The sequence below is a fragment of the Macaca fascicularis genome, chromosome 11 (assembly GCF_037993035.2).
Source record: "Macaca fascicularis isolate 582-1 chromosome 11, T2T-MFA8v1.1".
NCBI classification, from domain to species: Eukaryota; Metazoa; Chordata; class Mammalia; order Primates; family Cercopithecidae; genus Macaca; species Macaca fascicularis.
Window position 1 is genome coordinate 4008768 of NC_088385.1, and position 17323 is coordinate 4026090.

General features: G+C 49.5%; 1 protein-coding gene across 10 annotated transcripts in view; it reads left to right on the forward strand.

The window, feature by feature from the left end:
* The window catches only part of TSPAN9 (tetraspanin 9), a 211715-nt gene that overhangs the window by 45028 nt on the left and 149364 nt on the right, over nt 1-17323 (forward strand). For 4 of the 10 annotated variants that reach the window (XM_065523577.2, XM_074006108.1, XM_065523575.2 and 1 more), the window contains exon 1: nt 597-759. The exons of the other annotated variants lie outside the window; for them this stretch is intronic. The gene's annotated coding sequence lies outside the window, so the exon portion shown is untranslated. Of the gene's footprint in view, nt 1-596; nt 760-17323 lie in introns of those variants that run through there. 10 annotated transcript variants of the gene reach the window in all.

Below are 17323 nucleotides of genomic sequence, written 5' to 3' on the forward strand. Positions count from 1 at the left end.
CTCGCTCTGTCGCCCAGGCTGGAGTGCAGTGGCGCGATCTCGGCTCACTGCAAGCTCCGCCTCCTGGGTTCACGCCATTCTCCTGCCTCAGCCTCCCAAGTAGCTGGGACTACAGGTGCCCGCCACCGCGCTCAGCTCATTTTTGTATTTTTAGTAGAGACAGGGTTTCACTGTGTTAGCCAGGATGGTCTTGATTTCCTGACCTTGTGATCCGCCCACCTCGGCCTCCCAAAGTGCTGGGATTACAGGCATGAGCCACCGCGCCCGGCCCCTGCTTTACCTTTGATGCATCAGGTGTTGTGCTAGACATCTATTTATAGGTGAGAAAAACAAGGCTCAGTGGGGGGTTCACTGACTCCCCAAGGTCCTCCAGTCTGGATGCCAGAGAAGGGATTTAAACTCAAATCTGGGTCATTCCAAAGTCCGTGTTCTTTCCATGGGGGAAACTTGGGTCTGAGCTTCGCCAGGCCTGCTGGGACTCCCAGATCAGCCCCTGCCTTCCAGGAGCTTTGTTGTGAAACGCTGTCGACCATGTGATGTTTGTGTGTGCTTTTTCCTGCAGGAAGCCTTGGCCTTCTCTCCCTCCCCATCCTCTCAGTCCGTCCTGCCCCTGCCTGGAGGGCTGTGTGCTTCACTGGAGGGCCTCTCTGCTGTGAATGCACCCCCGCTCCTCTCTGCTGACCAGATCCTGTGCCCTCCCCTTCTCCCTTCTTTCAGGTCACCTCCTTTGATTTGGGGAGGAGAGTGAGCCATTGGCAGGTGAGAGAAACCTGTGCTGAAAGGTGTGGGTGACGTTGGGCTTTTGCCTCTGTGGGGAGGTGTTGGCTGTTCCCAGGTGAGAATATGGACTGTGGGACAGTGCAATGCCCTGTAACTCAAAGGGCACGGGCCTGGCTGCCGGCCACCCCGGAGTCTGGTGTTGCTCCAAGTGGGCTGGCTGTGTGACCATGTGCACGTCACTCCGCGTTCTGGGCCCGGGTGCCTCTCCATAGCACAAAGGGTTTGTACCAGATGAGCCTTGAGGTCCTTTCAGCCCAACCATTCTACGTTTCAGCTGCCTGGTTGGGAAATTCATTGCCCACTCGTTCCCTCTTCCTTTCCTCTGTTGCCTCTTTAAAATGAAGGTTTACTTTTCAGCTGGTGTTAATTGGAAAGCTTTAATGTATGCTTTGGAACGAGTGGGAGGAATTCCAAGGCCGTAACTCCCGGAGCCCTCAAGTGTGGAAAGTTTTTCAGTAAGAACGAGTTCAAACAGGATCTTGGGGGCCTGGGGACAGGACACAACCTTGGCGTGCTCCGAACCTCAGGGAACACAGCTCGGCTCTTTGGAACCTGGCTGATTAAACCCGGCAGGACCTGGGTGGCAGAAACCCAGCAGGGCCAGAGTCCCTCTGTCTGGGGACCCTTGTGCCGCCAGCAGCCACAGTCTTCCCCTGGAATCTGCTCTCCCTACTCCTGTGCCAGCCTGTCACTCTCTCTTCCCCAGCTGTGCCAGCCCGCACTCTGGCCCTGCCCCAAGTACACGTCATGTCCCTCTGGCATGCCTTCTTTAGCTCAGCCCTTCTCTGTCCCCTCCTCATCTCTCTACCTATTGATGTCACCCCCTTTTATGCCCAGCGTTTCCTTTCCACTAGCCCGGGTTGGGCTAGGGCAGGAGGTTGACCTTGGCGCAGGCCTGGGCCAAGGACCACATACAGTGTAAACTGAACTGCGGGGCCGGGAGAGCTGGGAGAGCATTGCCACGGATCAGTCAGTCAGTTCTTGCTGACCAAGCCCCCATCACCTGCCCGAGGTGAGGCTGAGCTCTGCTGGTGAATCAAAAAGATGTACACACAACACTTCCCTTGGGGGAGATGCCCGTAACGGGGTAGACCAGCCCCCAGGAGGGACCCTTGTGGAGTGGTGGGTGATAAACTGCTTCTGTAAGTGAGAGAGGCGGCTTGGGCCTTCAGAACTCAGGTGGGAGTCAGTGGGCCTGGGTCCAGCCTGCCGCTGGCCACCGGCTCCTTTGCAGGTTGTGGCTCAGTCGTAGGACCTGAGTTTCATCTTGTGGAACAAGAAGGTTGGGGTGGGTCTTCCTGAAGTCCCTTCCAACGCTGCCTAGTTAATAGTCACCATTTATCAAGTGCTTTCTGTGTGTCAGGCGGCGTGAAATGCTTGACAGACCTAATCCCATCTCATTCTCCCAAAGCGAGGCTCTTTTCTTTGCCCCCGTTTTGCAGATCTCAGGCTTAGAGCTGAGGTTGCAATCCAGTGGCCGCTAGGTCTGATCCAGGCCACAGATGCATTTTGTTTGGGCCCAACTGACACACTGGAGAAATTTTTCAAAATAAGGATGTTGGCTTTGCTTTGCTTTTCTTTCTTTCTGTCTTTCTGTCCTCCTGTCCTTGTTTTCTTTTTCTTTTCTTTTCTTTTCTTTTCTTTCTAGGTTCTTGCTCTGTTGCCCAGGCTACAGTACAGTGGTGTGATCACATCTCACTACAGCCTCGACCTCCCAAACTCAAGTGATCCTCCCACCTCAGCCTCCTGAGTAGCTGGGACCACAGGCACGTGCCACCATATCTGGCTAATTAAAAAAATTTTTTTTTTTTTTTGGTAGAGACAAGGCTTCACTATGTTGCCCAGGCTGGTCTCAAACTCCTGAGCTCAAGCGATCCTCCTGCCTTGGCTTCCGAAAGTGCTAGGGTTATAGATATGAGCCGCTGCACCTAGCCGATGTTGGCTTTTTAAATTTGGAAGGTCTAGTTACCCTGAGCCTGTGCTGCCCAGTGGCAACAATTGGCTGGATCTGACTCTCAGGTACCACCTCCATATAGGGCTGTGCTTTCCTGACCCCTCAGTCTTGGCACAGTGCTGGGACATGCCCTTGTACACAGCTAGCTTCCTGAATTTATGTTTTCCACCTCGTAGGTACCTGAGTTTGCAAACCTTGACTGAAGGCTGTGAAGTTATATATACTGTATCAGTCACATAGCTACTGTTGGGGGCTGTATCAGTCACATAGCTACTGTTGGGGCTGTATCAGTCACATAGCTACTGTTAGGGGCAGCATTCCAGCTTGAGTCTATCTGACTTTAAACTGTGAACCATCTTGCTGCTTATCTGAGTTCTCCCCTCCCCTCCCCTCCTTTCTTCTCTTAAAAATAGATAGAGACTTGCTCTGTCACCCAGGCTGGTGTGCAGTAGCACAGTCATAGCTCACTGCAGCCTTGATCTGCTAGGCTAGCAGCAGATCAAGTCCTGAGTAGCTAGGACTTCAGGCACACACCCCCATGCCTGGTAAATTAAATTTTTTTTGTGTGTGTTGTCCAGGCTGGTCTCAAACTGGTCTCCTCCTGTCTCGGCCTCCTAAAGTGCTGGGATTACAGGTGTGAGACACCGCGCCTGGCCCTGAGTTATTTCTAAATCCTAACAGGGATTTTGGATCTTTTATCTGAGCCTAGGAGACCCAGTTCATGTCCATAGATAAGGAAGTTGGCAAGAACCCCTCTTAACAGAGAGCTTTGAGTCCCCAGTCTGTCCGAATGTGCTCCTGCAGGGAGGTGACGCCCACTTTTAGATGTTGCTCATGTTTTAGTCCAGAGAAAAACTGTCCTCTTGCTACACAGTATGTCCTTTCCGAATTAATTAAATGTCGTTGTTTTTTTCTCTACCACTTGTTTTCCTACACCTTGGTTTCTATTTACTGGCAGGTTGAAAGCAGGTGACCCCACCTCCCTGCCCCTAGGAGGGCTGCCAAAATGCCACACAGAGAGCTTGCGTTTTGCCCTGGGCACTTGGAGGCAGGAAACAGGGATGTCTGTTTGGACAGTGGATGCTTCAGGGTTGGTCAAGGGTCCCTGGGGGACAGGCAGGCAGGATGCTAGGCCTCCCAAACAGGGAGGGGCCCCACAGGGAGCCCTGGTGGAGCTTGAGGCTTCCTGCATTTCGTGTTGGTCTGTCCAGCTGTTTCCTCCTGATAGAGTGGCTGGACAATGCCACAGTGACTCAACTCCAGCCTCGTTGACGAACAACAGGAGATTTGTCTAGGGTCAGCTCAGGAGCGCCATCTGCGTCCCTCACCTGCATCCAAGCTGCCAGTTGGGAGGAACCTGTTGCCCCTTGAACCACTTCCCTGCTTGCTGTTGGTGCCCTCTGTCCCAGTTGGATTGATTCAGGCTGTTTCTTTTTGGTTTCCCCGTAGCTTGTCCTTAACCCTTCTTTGTGCACAGCTGACCTAGAGCTTCTGTGGCTCTGTGCTGACCAGCTGCCCGCCCGCCGTCCCAAGCCTGGCATTGCCAGACCTCCCTAGCCCTTGGCCTGAGACTCAGTGGGTTTGGCACAGTCCCCAAAGGTTCTGAGTCTCTCTCCAGGCATTTAGGGCCTGGGCAAGCTTCAGATGAGAGGGACAGCTGTATGATTCATTAATCTCCTCCAGTGTGTAGAGGATTAAACAATTTTTTGGTGGGTTTGTTATTATGTATTTTTTTTTTTTTGGAAAAAACTATTATTTATTGAGTATTTTCTAAGGCTCCCGTTATGGTTACTAAGAGCTTTGCGTGCATTATCTACCTTAATCCTTGCAGGCAGTCTCTGGGAGAGGGATGATTACCCTCATTTTACAGATGAGTCTGAAGGCCAAGAGGCTAGGGAGCTTGCCCACGGCCTCAGATCCTTCCCACTTCGTATCCTGTGACACACGACTCAGGGAGGGATGAGGATGTGCGGAAGAGTTTAAAAAATAGTTTGAGAACTGTGGATGGAAGATGAGAGGTTTAAAAGGAGCTGTGCAGGGAGGAGGCAGAGGTGAGCCGGGCTTGGTCCTTGCACTCCTGGAGTCCCGGAAGCAGGCAGGCCACCAGCTGCCTCTGATGTAAGACACAGTGTGGTTGGTGCTAGCAGTGGAGCTGCCAGGGTAGTTTGGAAGCACATTTTCAGCTGGTATATGAGCAACTAGTAGAAGACACTTCAAAACAGAAGTGGGAAATCCCAGGCCCACAGGACAGATTTATCTGTCAGCATGACTTAAACTGTCCATGTAGAAAATACTGAGATGTAGTGCCATTTATGTCGAGAGTTGCAAAAATGAAACATTGCTTAGAATTATTTTTAGTACAATTATTTGGAAGTTGATATCAAGGGCCTTAGAAACATTCATTCATAATTCTGTTCTTTGGAGTTTATACTAAAGAAGTTATATGTATATTTTTTCATTGCAGCACTATTTATAGTAGCTAAAAACTGGAAGCATACTCAATGTCTAACAATAGAAAATTAGTTACATAAATTTTGATACATTCTTTTTTTTTTTTTTGGACAGAGTTTCACTCTTGTTGCCCAGGCTGGAGTGCAATGGCGTGGTCTCCTGGGTTCAAGCAATTCTCCTGCCTCAGCCTCCCCAGTAGCTGGGATTACAGGCTTGCACCACCAACACACCTGGCTAATTTTGGATTTTTAGTAGAGACAGGGTTTCTCTATGTTGGTCAGGCTTGTCTCGAACTCCTAGCCTCAGGTGATCCGCCTGCCTTGGTCTCCCAAAGTGCTGGGATTACAGGTGTGAGCCACTGCGACCGGCCTGATGGGCCACTGTATGGGCTTTTAAAAATTATGTCTTCAAAAATTATGTATAATGACTCAAAATAGGCCAGGTGTGGTGGCTCACATTTGTAATCCCAGCATTTTGGGAGGCTGAGGCAGGAGGATCGCTTGAGCCTAGGAGTTCGAGATCAGCCTGGGCAACATAGTGAGACCCCTGTCTCTACAAAAAAATTTTTAATAAATTAGTCAGGTATAGGGGTGTGCCTCTGTGGTTCCAGCTATTTGGGAGGTTGAGGTGGGAGGATTACTTAAGCCTGGGAGGTGGAGGCTGCAGTGAGCTATGATCGTGCCATTGCGCGTTAGCCTGGGTGACAGAGTGAGACCCTGTCTCTGAAAAAACAAAACAAGATAATGTTAATGAAAAAATGTCAAGCAAATATTGTAAGATATAAAACTACAAATCCTAATTTTTTCAAAAAAGAAGAAAGATTAGAGGAAATACACCAAAAATGCTAATGGTAGTTAGTGATTATAAGTGATTTCTTTTTATGTTATGTGCTTGCTAACATTTCTCTAGTGAACAACAACAAAAACACCAGAAGTGCTTTGGTGTCTCAGAGGGTTGCAGGGTGTTCTGCTGTGTGCTTAGCACAGCACCTTTCACTGGAAAACAGGCTCCAGCACTTTCCAGAACAGGGCTTTAAATGTGCTTGGGAGATGGTGCCTCTGCATTGGAGTTCCTTCTTCCTCTCTTCTAACACATTCTTACCCCTGCAGTTTTCTCCCTTAATTGGATGTAAATTTACAACTAAAGAATGACTTTAAAAAATATGTATTGTTTCCGCTGGCTGTTTTTCCGAATACTGTGGCGAGAGAGACATTTCGTATTTTTCACTCTTTAAGAAGACCCTAATTTAAGTTTCTTTCTTCTCATGCATTTTCATTGTTTTTTTTTCTCTGTGGTTCAGATGATCTTTGTCAGATAGAAGAATTTGCTACTCCTTCCTTAAATGGCCTTTGAAAGCCCAATTTAAAATAATACCTTGTTGTTGTGGCCTGCTGGGCGACACCAGGGCAGCCTGGTTTCACCACAGAGGAATGGGAAGGAGGGAAGCTCGTTGTTTTAACACAGTTCTGTGGCCGACAATACATTTGAAACTGACCCTCAAGCGAGCCCAGAGAATGCTTGTGATCATAACCCAAGAACAGCCTTTTTGTTTGTGTTTCATGGATTATGAACCAGGACTCAGCACATCGCCAGGCATTTAAGGGCTCGAAACCTGTTGTTTGGATGAATACTGGCCTTTGTGGCAATATTCCCTCCCAGCAGTGGAGACTTCTGTTGCGTTTGTTGTATTCAAGTGTCTAGCGAAAATGCTCTCCTATGGTGGTTGAGAAAATAAGTTTTGGATGAGAGATCCAGATCCTGGCTGACTAGGGTAGCGACTGCGAACACTTCTCTTGACCTTTTGCAGCTTCACTTTCCTCCTCTGTCAAATGCATGTAATCGCTAAGACCTCACAGGGATGTTGTGAGGATTAAAGGAGAGGACTTATAAAATGCTTAATAAGGGATCAATAACAGTACAGTCATGCATTGCTCCACAACTGGGATGTGTTCTGAGAAATGCACTGTTAGGTGATTTTGCTGCTGCGTGAACATCAGAGTGCACTTACACAAACCTGCATGTGCAGATGGTATGGCCTACTACACATGCTAAGGCAGAGCCTTTTGCTCCTAGGCTCCAAATCTGTACAGCATGCTTCTGTGCTGAATACTGCAGGCCATTCTAACACGATAGTATTTGTGTGTCTATACGCTGGAGCTGCCAGAGTAATTTGGACATGTGTGTCTTTACCGTATCTTTGCTACGTGTACACTAAAAATTCAGTATAAAAGATTTAAAATGGTACCCCTGTATTAGGCTGTTCTTGCGCTGCTATAAAGAAATACCTGAATGTTTGGGCTTGAAGTTACATTAAAGTGAAGTTATTTGAAAGGAAGAAAACCTCATCATTTCTAAGGATGACTTAATTACTGTGCCTTTTCCTTTCTTTTTACACATCCTTCTGTCCCTTACGGCAACATTTTCAGCATTAAAAAAAAACATTAAAAAAAAAAAAAAAAGAGGCCGGGTGTGGTGGCTTAAGCCTGTAATCCCAGCACTTTGGGAGGCCGAGGCGGGCGGATCACAAGGTCAGGAGATCGAGACCACAGTGAAACCCCGTCTCTACTAAAAATACAAAAAACTAGCCGGGCGCGGTGGCGGGCGCCTGTAGTCCCAGCTACTCGGGAGGCTGAGGCAGGAGAATGGCGGGAACCCGGGAGGCGGAGCTTGCAGTGAGCCGAGATCGCGCCACTGCACTCCAGCCTGGGCAACAGCGTGAGACTCCGTCTCAAAAAAAAAAAAAAAGAAATTCCCGAGACTGGGTAATTTATAAGGAAAGAGATTTGGGCCAGGCGTGATGGCTCACACCTGTAATCCCAACACTTTAGGAGGCGGAGGCAGGAGGATCCCTTGAGTCCAGGAATTTGAGACTAGCCTGGGCAACATAGTGAGTCCGTGTTTCTACAAAAACTACAAAAATTAGCTGGGCATGGTGGGAGGCTGAAGTGTGAGGATTGCTTGAGCATAGGAGGTCGAGGCTGCAATGAGCTGTGATTGCACCACTGCACTCCGGCTTGGGCAACTGAGTGAGACCCTATCTCAAACAAACAAACAAAAACAACAACAAAAAAGATGTAATTGACTCACGGTTCTGCAGGCGATACAGGAAGCATAAAAAATTCATGGGATCTTGCTGTGTTGCCTAGGCTGGACTCGAATTCCTGGATCAAGTGATCCTTCTACCTTTGCCTCCCAAGTAACTGGGACTACAGGTTTGGTAGCATGTCCAGCTTGTGCTAGACTACACTAAACTTATAAATTTATATAAATTTTTTTTTGGCCAGGTGCAGAGGCTCACGACTATAATCCCAGCACTTTGGGAGGCTGAGGTGGGAGGATCACTTGAGCCCAGGAGTTGGAGACCAGCCTGAGCAACATAGTGAGACCTCTGCATCTTGTCCCGCTGGAAGGTCTTCAGGGGCAGGAAGACACGGAGCTGTCTCCTGTGACAACAGTGCCTCTGGATACCTTGTAAAGGACCTGCTTGAGGCTGTTTTACTTAACTTTTTTTTTTTTTTTTTTTTTTGAGACGGAGTCTTGCTCTGTCACCCAGGCTGGAGTGCAGTGGCCGGATCTCAGCTCACTGCAAGCTCCGCCTCCCGGGTTTACGCCATTCTCCTGCCTCAGCCTCCCGAGTAGCTGGGACTACAGGCGCCCGCCACCTCGCCCGGCTAGTTTTTTGTATTTTTTAGTAGAGACGGGGTTTCACCGTGTTAGCCGGGATCGTCTCTCGATCTCCTGACCTTGTGATCCGCCCATCTCGGCCTCCCAAAGTGCTGGGATTACAGGCTTGAGCCACCGCGCCCGGCCTGTTTTACTTAACTTTAAAGAAAATTAATTAAAGGAGTATACTCCAAAATAATGGTAAAAGTATAGCATAGCAAATACATAAACCAGTAACATCGTTGTTTATTATTCTTAAGTATTATGTACTGTCCATAATTGTATGTGCTGTGCTAGACATATTTTAAAAAAATTCATGGGGTCTTGCTATGTTGCCCAGGTGAGACTCGAACTCCTGGGTTCAAGTCATCCTTCCATCTCCGCCTTCCTATTAGCTGGGACTACAGGCTTGGTGTCATGCTCACCTTGTGGTAGACTTTGTTACATGACTGGCAGTGCAGTGGGCTTGTTTATATCAGTATCACCACAAACACATGAGGAATGTGTGCTGCTGGATTATGACACCTATGATGTCACTAGGCGATAGGAATTTTTCAGCTCCATTGTAATCCTAGGGGACCATTGTCATATGTGTGGTCCGTCACTGGCTGGAACATTGTTATGTGGTGCATGACGGTACTACTGATATTACAATAGTGTTATTTTTGGCAGACAGGTCTTTCCCATTCTTGTCTCTGTTCTCGAGTTGTTTGGGGTGGCAGACTGAGCCAGGGATGTGGTTCAGTGTCCATTATCTCATAGATCCAGGCCCTGACCACTTTTTCTCCAGTTCCACCTGTAGGATCCCCTCCTTTCGGGCCTGCCAACACAAAATGGCTAATCTCACCTACTTTCTTGGATATTCAAACTCAGTGGGAAGTGAACTTTCAAAACACACAAGACCTGATTTCAGAGTGTCTTCAAGGGGGCCTTACACACAAGAGGAGGCTGGGCGTGGTGGTGCAGCTGTAGTCCCAGCTACCCAGGAGGCCAAGGCAGGAGGATTGCTTGAGCCCAGAAGTTCAAGACCAGCCTGGGCAACATAGTGAGACCCTGTCTCAACCTCTGCCACCACAAAAAACCCACAAAAGGCTGAATTACCTATAGCCTCCCAAGAAATAACTTCCTGGCTTTATGATGAGTCAGGCACCCCTACACTCTGCACAAGGCTGCCTGGGTCACCACTCTGTTCCTCACTAAAAGCAAAGACTAAACACTTTGAGATTCAGCACATGATCACATCACCATCACTATATTTTGGAATTTTTTATTGTGAAATATACACAACATAAAATTTACCATTTCAACCATTTTTAGCTGACATCAACTACATGTACATTATTGTGCAATCATCACACTAACCATTTTCGGAACTTTTTCATCATCCCACACTGAAACTCTGTGCTCATTAAACAATAACTTCCCATTCTCCCCTACTTCCAGCCCCTGGTTACCACCATTCATTTTCTGGCTATGTTTGGTTATTCCAGGTACTTCATATATGTGGAATCAGGCAATATCTAACCTTTTATGACTGACTGACTTCACTTAGCATCGTGTCCTCAAGGTTCATCCATGCCGTAGCCTGTGTCAGAATTTCCTCTCATTATGGCTGGGTAATATTCCATTGTGTGTATATACCACATTTTGTGTGCCCTTTTACCCAGTGATGGACATTTGGGTTGTTTTCACCTTTTGGCTATTGTGCAGCATCATTTTAAAATAAAGTGCCCACTCTCCTCCTCTACAGCCACTCCAGTGGCTCCCCAGTGCCTGCACACCCACCCACAGGACTTGGCATAATCCACATGGACGCACATGTTTAGTGATGTGACTTGTGTTTTCCGAGGTAGTTTTTCTTTGCATTGGATCCGCCTGTCCATCCCCTTTATGAAGCTGTAAATGCTCAGAGGCTAGGAGCTGAGATTAATAATTCCTTCTACTACCTCCTGAGAGTCTGTTTCAGGAAGTGGTAAAGGATGTTGGTTAGGAGTGTGGGTTGTGAGGTCAGACCACATGGGTTTCCATCCTAATTCCACCACACACAAGCTCGTCATCACATGTGTCCTTTAACTCTCTGGCACTCAGTTCGTCCACTTATGAAACGGTGATGGTGGTGGTAACTACCTTGTAGGGCTGTTAGGAAAATTTAATGAGATAATCCATGTGTAGGACTTGGCCTAGTGTCTGATACGTTGTAAGCCCTTCCTTGTTAGCTTAAGCCAAAAAAATTAAGATCTCAGCTTCCTTTCAGCATTTGCCTTTTTCATCTTCCTAATTCCCTCGCTGGGCAGCTGAAGGGTAGGATGAATGGTTCCTGTCGTGCGGAGTGGCGTCCCTAGGGCCAGCTCTCCCTCGGGGAAGCAGTGACGGGAGCCCGGCAGAGGTACAGCCCTGTTTATTGTTCATCCGTGACCACCCCCTCCACACCCTCTGCCCATTTGGATGTCGGGTGTACTTGGAGGTGCCCAGGCCCCTGGGTCGTCTGTAATCCCTCCCTGCAGTCTCTTTCCTGCGTGGATCTCTGATGTGTGGGACGAACTTGGCAACTTGGGAAGGTGTCTGGGCGGCTGTACTGCCTCTTTGGCCCTCACCAGGATAGTGCTGTTGGGCCGGCCAGGGGGTCGCTTCCCTGCTGCTTCCGCTTCCCCCGGTGGCCAGCCCTGCCCCGCCACCCTGGGAAACCTGAGCCCTCTTGCCGTCAGAGCCAGCGCACTGGCAGGATCTGGCTGGGCGTTTGGCAGCCGCTTGAAGCAGCCTGTGGTTTCGCCCTGAAGCTGATCGAGCTGGTGAAGACAGAAGTTCACCATTTTTTCCCCTCTATTTAACAACACTTCCCCAAATATTTACTTGATCCTCTCATGTTTCCTTCTTCGCATCAGCTTCGAGCTTCCGCTTGCTGGCCACAGCGAGGCAGCAAGAGGTTTGCCGCTGCTTGGGGCTGATTTTCCGCTCTGGAAAGGCGTCTCCAGGTGTGATGGACAGCAGAGGGCGGGAGTTGGCCAGGTGGTGTCTGGAGGCGACACCCCAAAGTCAGGTGACTGCATCCAGGTGATAGGGCTTCTCGGGACTGGCCCGGGGTTCCGAGCTCCGTGACCTCGGGCAAGCTCCTGAACCTCTTTCGGCTTCTGCTTCCTCATCAGTGAGATGGGGATAATCATAGTACCGGCCCACAGCGATGTGCAGAGTCAGGGAGATAACCTACACAGAACGCTCAGCAGAGTGTCTGGCACACATGAGCATGCTCTAAAAATGTGAGTTACTTCTATTTTTACAGGCAAACTTTATTTTTGCTGTTCCCAGCCTTCTGTTTCTTTGCACATTTTCTTTTTTTGTGGCAATGATTCCTTTAGGATCCCAGTGCCCTTGGATCACACTCCCTTCTTGCCTAGCAGAGCCCGCTCTCGGGAAGGGGTCTTATGTTGTAGCCCCGTCGGCTTTCAAGGGCAGAACCTTCAAGGTCGTCGGGGCCGGTGCCCGTGTAAGTGGCTCTTTGCTGTGCTGCGCCTCCTCGCCTCCTTTGACGGGGTGCACACACTCTACGTGCTGAGATAGTCTCCTCCATCTTTGTCATTTTCTCTACTTTTGGGAAAAAGAAATGAAACTGGATGTTTATGGAGCCCTTTACGTGCCAGGAGCTGCTGAGCACAGTCATCTCATTTCATTGTCCCAGCAGTCCTTTGAGGTTGGTGGTATAATTGCAGTTTTTACAGAGGCTGAAACTGAGGCACCGCCTGGCTGAGTAAATAGCCAGAGGTCACATGCAAGCGAGCGACAGTGGGACTTGGTTGAGCCTGGACTTTCCGAAGCTGCAACCCACGTTCTCTGCACCAGTGGTGGTGCTTGGTAGCAGCCCATTGCACAGGTGCTCACATTGGGATCTCAGCCCCTGCACTTACTGGATGCCTGTGGACCAGTTACCTACCTTCTCCCAGCCTCATTTTCTTCACCCAAAACTGGGGATAACAGTCACTACCTCCTAGGGCTGTTGTGGGTATGAAGTGAGAAAATCCTCTCATGATGAAAGCTTCTGGCCTGACCGTGGCAGGTGTGCAGGGAATGCTGGCTGCGATGTGTGCTGTGATGCTGGAGCTTGGCTTCCGGGAGATTCCATACTCTGGGAACTTGCAAGACAGGTCCTGTCCTCGAACCCCTATTGGATAGACCCTCAGATATTTGTTATCAGGTACTATGTCCTTCCCAAGGTCCTCTCAATTTTTTAAAAGCATTTTTTTTCTTGGGGTAAAATACATACAAAATGTATCATAACCATTTTAAAGTGTGTGATTCAGTGGCATTTAGTACGTTCACCGTGTTTGTAAAACCATCACCACTACTTGCTTCCGTGGCTTCTTCATCACCCTAAATATGAATCCCGCACCCCTTACCTATGACCACCCAGACCTCTCACCACTGGCAACCACTGATCTGCTTTCTCTCTGTGGATTTGCCTCTCCTGGACATTCTGTATAAATAGAATCATGCAGTGTGTGGCCTTCTGTGTCTGGCTTCCTGCACTTAGCGTGTTTTCAGGGCTCACGCATGCTGCCGTGTGCATCAGTGCTTCATTCTTTGTAAGGCTGAATACTACTCCGTTATACGTATATGCAATATTTTGTTTTTCTGTTCTTCCGTTGATGGACGTTTGGGTGGTTTCCATCTTTGGGCTGTTGTAAATAGAGCTGCTGTGAACATTCATGCACAAGTTTTTGTTTGGACACCTGTTTGCAGTTCTTTTGGGTATACACCTAGGAGTGGAATTGCTGGATCATATGGTAATTCTGTTTTAACATTTTGAGGAACAGCCAAACTGTTTTCCACAGCGACTGTACCATTTTACATCCCTGCCGCAACGCATGAGGGTTCCAATTTCTCCACATCCTTGCCAACACTTGTTATTTTCCGTTATAAAAAAATCATGGCTGTCCTAGGTGTGAAGCGGTGCCGCACTGTGGTTTGATTTGCATCCCCTGATGGACCATGACATGGAGCATTCTCTTTCAGTTCCCGCATTCCTGTTTTCTCCTGACCCGGTTCGAGCCTCTCTCACTGTTCTGTTCGCGCTTCTCAACACGTGGCCCCATTTGTCTAGATCCTGTTTAAAACACGAGGCCCCAGGCAGGCCTCCAGCTAGATTGGGCGCAGCCTGGTGTGGGCGACTCCCACTTTCCTGGTTCCAGATATTCGACTTTTTCCTGTTCAGTCTTCTCTGAAAGGCACCACCCCTCCCCAGCCCATGAAGCTTCCCAGGCTCAGATTCTTTCATCCCTGGTGGCCCTGGGGCTCTCAGCCTTATCATCCCCACCGCCCGCCAGCAACCTGTCAGGTAGGACAGGGTGAGGATAGGCACCACCCTGAGGCTGCCGCAGAACTCCTCCTCATCACCTTTGGGGCCATCAGGAAGCCGTCGGGCGTCAGGTCCTGCCTCCTCCAGATTGTCCTGGGAGGCGTTGTAAGAGCCTCACTCCGCAGCAACCTTGCTCCCTTGGAGTATGACTTGAAGGCACCGTTTTATGTCTTTTGGGTGGGTTTATGATTTCAGGCCTATTTCTGACTGGAATCAAAGACGGCCCCTCGGTGAAGGAATTTCAGGCATGAACGAGCAGATGTGTGAGGTATTTTGGGGGCAGAGAGTTTGTCCCTGTGCTCCAGAAACCACTCCACCATCTGCCTCTTTGCACAAGGCCCCGCCCATCCTGGAAAAAGAGGGGTCCTCTCCTCCCACTTCAGGGCTCTGTCCTGGGAGGCCTGGTCTGTCTCACCAGGCACTTCCTACGAGTACAGAGTTTGGTCATCTGCCAGCAATCTATCTGCCTAAAGTGTTTATTTACTTTAAAATGAGACTCAATTCTTATATAATTTTTTTTGGCTGTAAAAAATAAAATAACATAAAAGTATCAGTGAAATGTCTGTGCCCCATTCCTATGCCTCTCTCCCAGCCCCAGGGACCCTCCCAGGGGAAATCACAGGTGGGCCTTGGTATGGATTCAGAATCCTTCCAGGCCTTTCATTCCAATGCAGTCATTTTCCCCCCACCCTCATCTAAGGGCAGCTCCAAAACAGATAACACCAGCAGGCTGAGCGTATCAAAGAAAACGAGGTCAGATGTGCCCTAAAATGATGCTGCTTGAAGTTGGAGGAGCAGGTGGCTTTTTCTCCCCAGGTGGCTCTGCTCAACTCTGGTGTGCAAACTTGAATAGAAGGTGACTGGGGAAGGAAACCTGAGTGCAGAGGGTGGAGGTTTCCAAAGAACCAGGTCCTATAAAAATGGATGGATGAGGGGGAGGAGAGGAAACTGGCATTAGCATTGCCGCTTGATCACCCACCATGGCACAGGATAAGAGTCAGACAGCCACCCAGGCTCAGTTTCTAGCTGGACACTTAACTGGCTTTGCATCTTTCGGCAGGGGTGTTACTGAACCTCCCTGGGTCTCAGTTTCTTTGATTATAAACAGGGTCAGCGCTTAGGGCTGTCGTGAGGGGCTGGTTCTTGGAACAGCCCCTTAGAAGGTGTGTAATGTAAGGGTTGCCGTCCTGGTCTTGTGGGGTATCAGGCTCCAGGCTGGTGCTCTGCTTCCTGTGTCGGCTCAGCATGGCCCCTTGGCCTTCCTTGACAGCCACGGTGGGCTGTGGCTAGAGCAGGGCTCAGTGGGTCGCATTGCTAAAAATAGGCACCCCATTCCCAGGATGTGTTGTTTAGTGTGTTTTTACCGTGTAAGTGAATAGGTGATGGTTGAGACTTTCTCCTCTCCCAAGACGAGACTATTGTGGGAAAAGTTACACAATTAACGGTCATTGGCACTTCAGCAGGAATTAGTGTCATAGATATTTTGACCTGAAAGGGACCCGAGATGATCCTTGATTGTATAAATGGGGAACTTTTAAGGTTCAAGGAAGGAAGAAACTTGCCAGGCATGTCATACAGCCAGTTAGGGGATGGTCAAGGCTGGAGCCCAGTTCCCCTGATTCTGTCTGTCCTGCCTCGTATCCACAAGGGTCTGCTTGCCTCTGCTTGGGGCTGCTGCTTTGGGGTGGAAGGTCGCTTGGGTCAGAGGGCCCACAGGCAGATGGGGCTTCTGGAGGGATGGAGGGAAGTTTGAGGACGGTGTCATGGCTGATGGCTGTTTGGGGCCCCAACTTCCAAGACAGGAGACGGGAAGCATTTGGGGCCCTGGGATCCAGTTTGGTCAGGCCTGGAGATCCAGCTGCTCTGCTTGTGGATGTGACAGCGAGCTGAGAGCAGGGGCTAGCTCTGCTGGGGGTGGTAGACGTATAGTCGGGTGATCACAGTCCAGGGTGGATGAGGGTGATGGCATGCAGTGTGGAAAGGGCAGTGATGTTTGCACAGGCATATCATCCAGGTGTAGAAGGGAGGAAGAATATGGGGAAAAGCATGGCAAACGCAGGGGCTGGCTAGCTGTTGGTGGGGGGCAAGGGGAGTAGAGGAGAGACCACTCAGGGAGGTGCCTGCAGTCAGGGCTGGCGTCTTCTCAGTACCTAGGCACTGCATGGCTTTAGAGTTGGGGCAGCATTATTAATTGATTGACAGGGTTTTGCTGTGTCACCCAGGCTAGAGTGCAGTGTCATGATCGGAGCTCACTGCAGCCTCGAACCTCCTGTGCTCAAGCAGTCCTCCCACTTTGGCCTCCTGAGTATCTGGTACCACTGATGTACTCCACCACACCTGGCTAAATTTTAAATTTGATTTGTAAAGATGGGGTCTCACTATGTTGCTCAGGCTGGTCTGGAACTCCTGGCATCAAGTGATCCTCCTGTCTTGGCCTCCCAAAGTGCTGGGATTACAGGAGCGAGCCACTGTGCCTGGCCACCACGTTTTTATTTGTTACAGGGATGAGTGAGGCATACTCCTCCTTCCTTAATCCCTGGGAAGATAGCCAGCAGGCTTTTGGTGTTCTGTGGGTTTTCCACACGTTTTATCCTTCTTACACTCTCTGCTTCCTGCTAGGTTCTGCCTCAACCAGCTCATCATTCAGCCCTGGTCCAGGCCTGCAGGGGTGAGGGTTTGTGGCCCTGAGGCTTGCTTGGTGGCCTTCTGGCTTGTTGCTGTTGTTACTGATGTTGACCACTAGATGGCAGCAGGAAACCTATCAATTTCTCTCCCAGGTCCATCGTATGCAAGTCAAGCCCTTTGGTCTGGGTGGATCAGCCATCGCCCCTTGATGGCATGGGGACTCAAATTCCACATCTCACTGATTCCAGGATGGGTCTGAGGAAAGGCTGGGATGAAGCCGAGGCAGCCCTCTCAGACGTACCGTGTGTCCGACTCTCCTGTGGCATTCTTGAGAAGTGGCTGTCTCTAGAATGTCAGAAGTAGGGTTCCCACCGTTAGGAAAATCTTTGCCGCATGTTGTGGCTGGGTTTTCAGTATCTTAAAGGGTCCAGAAGTCGAGACACAGTGTCCCTGAGGAAAGTCCTGTTGCTCCCTGAGGAGTCCCTGGCTTGGTAACCTGTGCA